This window comes from Paramisgurnus dabryanus, chromosome 20 (genome assembly GCF_030506205.2).
Source record: "Paramisgurnus dabryanus chromosome 20, PD_genome_1.1, whole genome shotgun sequence".
Classification (NCBI taxonomy): domain Eukaryota; kingdom Metazoa; phylum Chordata; class Actinopteri; order Cypriniformes; family Cobitidae; genus Paramisgurnus; species Paramisgurnus dabryanus.
In genome coordinates this window covers 6,686,000-6,691,143 of record NC_133356.1, presented here as the reverse complement: position 1 = coordinate 6,691,143, position 5,144 = coordinate 6,686,000, and the positions used below count along the sequence as shown (strand labels likewise).

The window sequence follows — 5,144 nt, the reverse complement described above, 5'->3', positions numbered from 1 at the left end:
TACACACAGCCACATGCACACAACAGTACATGACTGCAACTGTGAGGTGCAGACAGGGCTTATCAAGGGGTTAACAGCTCTTCTGCGGATAACTTTATAAACTGTAATAACTAGCTTATAGTAACAACGCAATCTTGGATTCAAAAAAGAGAGAATCAGACAGATTACCCGCAAAAGACCTTTATTAACCCCTCGTGTGGATTACTTCTGTGAAGGATGGATGCACTACTTTGGGCTTAAAAATCAGAAGTGGTTCACTGATCCCCATTTTCTACCATTATAAGCTTGGAAAAGCAAACGCATTTACTAACATAACTCCATATATGTTTGTCTGCAATGAACATTTTGTATATCAGATTGCTTGAGGGTGAGTAAATTATAGGGTAATCTTGATATTTGACTGAAGTATTTCTTTAATTTAAAACACCTTGCACTGCAACCCATTCTCATGAAATGCGTATAAATGCCACACAGTGTGAAAAGTCGTGCAATATATATACTCCAAAATCAACTTTTTAGTTCATTTAAAGGGATAGTTCGGCCAAAAATGATATTAAACCCATGATTTACTCACCCCCAAGCTGTCCGAGTTGCATATGTCCATTGTTTTTCACACAAACACATTTTCGGATATTTTAGAAAATGTTTTAGATCTTTCAGTTGATTAAATGTAATGTTACGGGGTCCACCCATAGTAAGTCCACGACCTTCAAGTCCAAAAAAAGTGCGTCCATCCTTCACAAATTAAATCCATACGGCTTCAGGATGATAAACAAAGATCTTCTGAGGGTAATCTGTGCGGTGTTGTTGTAGAAATATCCATATTTAAAACTTTATTAACGAAAATAAATACCTTCCGGTAGCGCCGCCATCTTAGACTCCTCTGTATTCAGGAGAGAGTATCAGCGTAGTGTACGCACTTTTCTTAGTGGCGTATGACAAATTCGGAGGGCGGGGGCACAGAGCAGCAGCAGAGTAGCCTCCGTAGGCTGCGTAAGCTCTCATCCTGAATGCGTACGCGACTAAGATGGCGGCGCTACCGGAAGGTATTTATTTTCGTTAATAAAGTTTTAAATATGGATATTTCTACAACAACACCGCGCGGATTACTCTCAGAAGACCTTTGTTTATCATCCTGGAGCCGTTTGGGTTTAATTTGTGAAGGATGGATGCACTTTTTTTGGACTTGAATGTCGTGGACTATGGGTGGACCCCGTAACATTACATTTAATCAACTGAAAGATCTAAAACATTTTCTAAAATATCCGAAAATGTGTTTGTCTGAAAAACGATAGACATATGCAACTCGGACAGCTTGGGGGTGAGTAAATCATGGGTATAATATCATTTTTGGCCGAACTATCCCTTTAATACGGCATCTTTTCATGTCGTTTTTTTGTATTGGTTTCTTATTAATATTTTTCTGTTTTTTAAACCATAGACCTTTCTCACAACTTCCGTATTTATGACCGGAAATACGCAATCGTCGCGGAAATTTACTTCCTCCGCAGTCAAGGCAATGTAAAAAGCCGTATCTGTTCCATCAATTCTCTGTTGATGGTGAAGTTAGACAGAAGTGGATTCAGGCTATTCGGCGAGACTTATAATGTGTCGTTTTAGTTAACAGTTCAGTAACAGTTAGACTCGCTCTCTACTTACCTAGAAATTTATGGACAAATTCTTCATGGAAAAAGTTTTCCTCCATTAGTCGTGTCACATCAGCAAATGTAATATTTGGCAAATCCGTTAACGAAGTTGTGTAGACTTTTTGATCCATTTTAAACTTGCCCGGGTTTATGTTTATCTAGTGTGTTGACGCTTGACAGGAACTCCGCTTACACGACGATTACGTATTTCCGGTTACTGTGAGAAAGGTCTATTGTCGCTTGGGTTTGGGGATAGATTTGCTTTAGGATGTCATTTAGTGTATAGGTTTCTTCATGTTTTCGTCTATTTTTAAACCATGGTCGTTTGGATTTGGGTTTGGGTTAGGATGCCATTTTATGTAACAAAAAGTTGCTCTAACCCCAAACCCAAGCGATAATGGTAAATAAAAAAAAACTATACACAGGGTTCCCACACCTTAGTTAACTTCAAATTCAAGGACCTTTCAAGAACTTTCCAGGTCTAATACCCTTAAAGTCAAAAACTTACATCATGTTACCTTTTAAGATACATTGTTACAGTTTCCTTTAGAGGGAACTCCTGCTGCATCACTGCAATGACACTTTGGGGGCACCTCCAGGGGTAAGTGCGTCTAAATGTGTATATCAGATTCAACCACTGGTGAGGCTTAACAACAAAGACAGGGTAAAGCGGGAGCCAGAAAGTATATCGCAATCTGAAATATTGCCAAATACGGCGTTACAGGGACGCAGGAAGTATGGCAAGGGAGACACAGCGTCTCGTTCCCTTCTCAGGGAACAACAGTTATGTATGTAGCCCAAGACGTTTTCATGTGTCAAACACAACTACGCAAAAAAGCATTTTGGTATGAATCAACATTCGCGTACAGAAGATATAAGCATTCGAAGTGAACAGTTTAGCACATGTGCTTAAAAAGTCTAGCATTTTTATGATATTACCCGTGGGAACTCTGTATACATAAAAGATGCCCCATATTAAGTAAAGTGAAGGACCGGCGTATCATATGCACGCAAAATGCATGACTTTTCACACTTTGTGCTATTTATATGCATTTTATGAGAATGGGCTGTGCACTGACATATCTTAACACATATCAGTGCCATTATTTTGTCTCAATATGCACACCAGTATTGCTTTTTTGTATGGTATGTGTTTGCTTAAACTACTTCAACCCTGTCCAGGAAACTGCCCCTATATGTTTTAGGAACTTAAGGATTAAATTATTCGTCATGTAAATTGCTATAAATGCTGTTGATAGAGTTTAACTTGAATCTGCAACATTCCTTTAATAAAAATAAAAGTTTAAAAATGTAAATAAAAGAAGAAACACTCCTTAAACAATAATGCCATAGATGAACCATTTCTGGTAAATGGTTCTTTGAGGAAACAAAAATAGTCATCGTTGTGAAAAACACTATGAGTTCACGATTGAAGTAGTCTCGTGCTGATGGCATAAACTCACAGACCGCCCACAATGCATTCACTGACCGCCTGGTGCATACTACACAGAAGTGCACACTGACATCATCAGTTTCATTCTGATTGGGCTTCGGGGTCCATCTGAGGACGAAGTCCTGTTTACAACGTACAAGGCTGATGCAAGAAGAGCTAGGTGCTGTTGAATGTGCCATTATTCAGGTAAGTGCAATCAAATCTTTGAAAGATGCATGTTTAAAGTTTGGTTAGAACCACACTGTATGAGTAAAATAGATGAGTAGAAGTGTATAATATTCATACGGTATAACATTTGCGTGGACAGAAAAGCTGATCACAAAGTCAACAAACTGAACCTGCAGTATGTGTTCACTATAATAATCTCTAATTTTTGCATTAGGTTAATGTTTGTTTGTTAATGTTTGCATGTTTTGACCATTTAGTGGATACTAAATACTGCATAGCACAATAATTCACTTAATACTTGTTCTTTTCTTTTCTAGCATAAATGCGTGTTTTCTGCAGCAGTTTCTCTGAAGCAATAAAAGGGATGGATTGTTGAATCATGAACTGTTGAATCACCTTTTTCTGATAAACACATTGCTGGATGATTAACTATTAAACCACACAAAGAAAGAAATAATCTGTGTTAAAGCAAGCTGAAACTTTAAAGGTTTTTTATAAAGACGTAAGAGAGAAAATGAAAGAGAGAGATTCAAATTCCAGTTCAGGGCCTCACAGGATGTTGGAGTGGAATTTGGATCGGAATGACAGGAAGAGGAATTTACTGACCTGCAATTCAGTAAACCAACAAACCCTTTGGGACAAAACATAAACAATTCAATAATTTTGGCTGAATTTGCCCATATATTCCTTACTTTGAAAAATGATTGAGTTTCCCTTTAAAGGGAAATCTGGTATATTTATCTTGGAATGATTTTTAAAAATTCCTGTGGTTTCTTTCCATACTATACAGTGCAGTTTAATGCTGTGAATATGAATGACTATTAATATGAATTGTTATATGAATTGTTAAATGTCTCTTTAAGCCATCCAAAGATGAGTATTAACTCTTCCTCTGTATACAGAGATGAATGTTGTGGATATCTCTCATATAATTGCCGACAGCAGCCAGTATCTAAACCCTTTTAAATGGGTGTAAATCTTTAAAGACGCAGTAAAACCCGACAGCGAGTCTGAAATGACATTGGTTTCACTGCTGCTGGTCTTACATTAGGCTCCATACTGACCGCAGCTCACAGCATTATGATGAAGCAGCATTCCAGTGAGACTCACCCCGGCAACTCCAATCTCCCGCGGCTGTTAGCTGTTTTTACGAGGTCTTGTAAAGCCCCCGATTTCCTGTTTTGAAGCTCTAGGCAGGATCAGAGAGCTATGCCAGCTTTTCGATGGATGTTTGGACAATCTAACGCTTGTTAATGTTTAAATAAATTCAAGTTGGAAATGTATGCATGGTTATGGACAGACAAATATTTATTAATCATAATTTAAAAACATTAATATTGCTTTTTAAAACCTACTCGGTGATGAAAGAATTACAGTACTGCTGATTCAGCTTTACTTCTGCTATGCAAGCGTGTGCTGCTTCAACGCTATCTCATGGCAAGTCGTATGTTTTTTACAAGGTGGCTAATTCGTACGTACATTTTTGTATGATTTGCCTTTGCACCGTGATGTTAGGGGCAGGGTTTCGTTATTGTTTTTATGATAATCATACAATTTTGTACGATTAACTTTGTAAAAATGTATACGAATTTGCCAACTCAACAGAAAAAAACTTTTACATATTCTGTTTTGATGCTCAAAGATTATTTTTAAAGGGGACATTTCACTAAACTTTTTTAAGATGTCAAATAAATCTTTGGTATTCCCAGACTACGTATGTGAAGTTTGAGCTCAAAATACCATATAGATAATTTATTATAGCATGTTAAAATTGAGCAAAAAATGTGTGTGGGTGTGTCCTTTTAAATGCAAATAAGCTGATCTCTGCACTAAATGGCAGTGCCGTGGTTGGATAATGCAGATTAAGGGGCAGTATT

General features: G+C 37.5%; 1 long non-coding RNA gene across 1 annotated transcript; it reads left to right on the top strand.

Moving 5' to 3' along the window:
* Positions 1-3,163: 3,163 nt before the first annotated feature.
* On the top strand, positions 3,164-4,550 carry LOC135787532 (uncharacterized). Its single transcript, XR_010547091.1, has 2 exons — positions 3,164-3,285; positions 3,585-4,550. It is a non-coding gene; the product is annotated as an uncharacterized lncRNA (long non-coding RNA).
* The last annotated feature ends 594 nt before the right edge of the window (positions 4,551-5,144 follow it).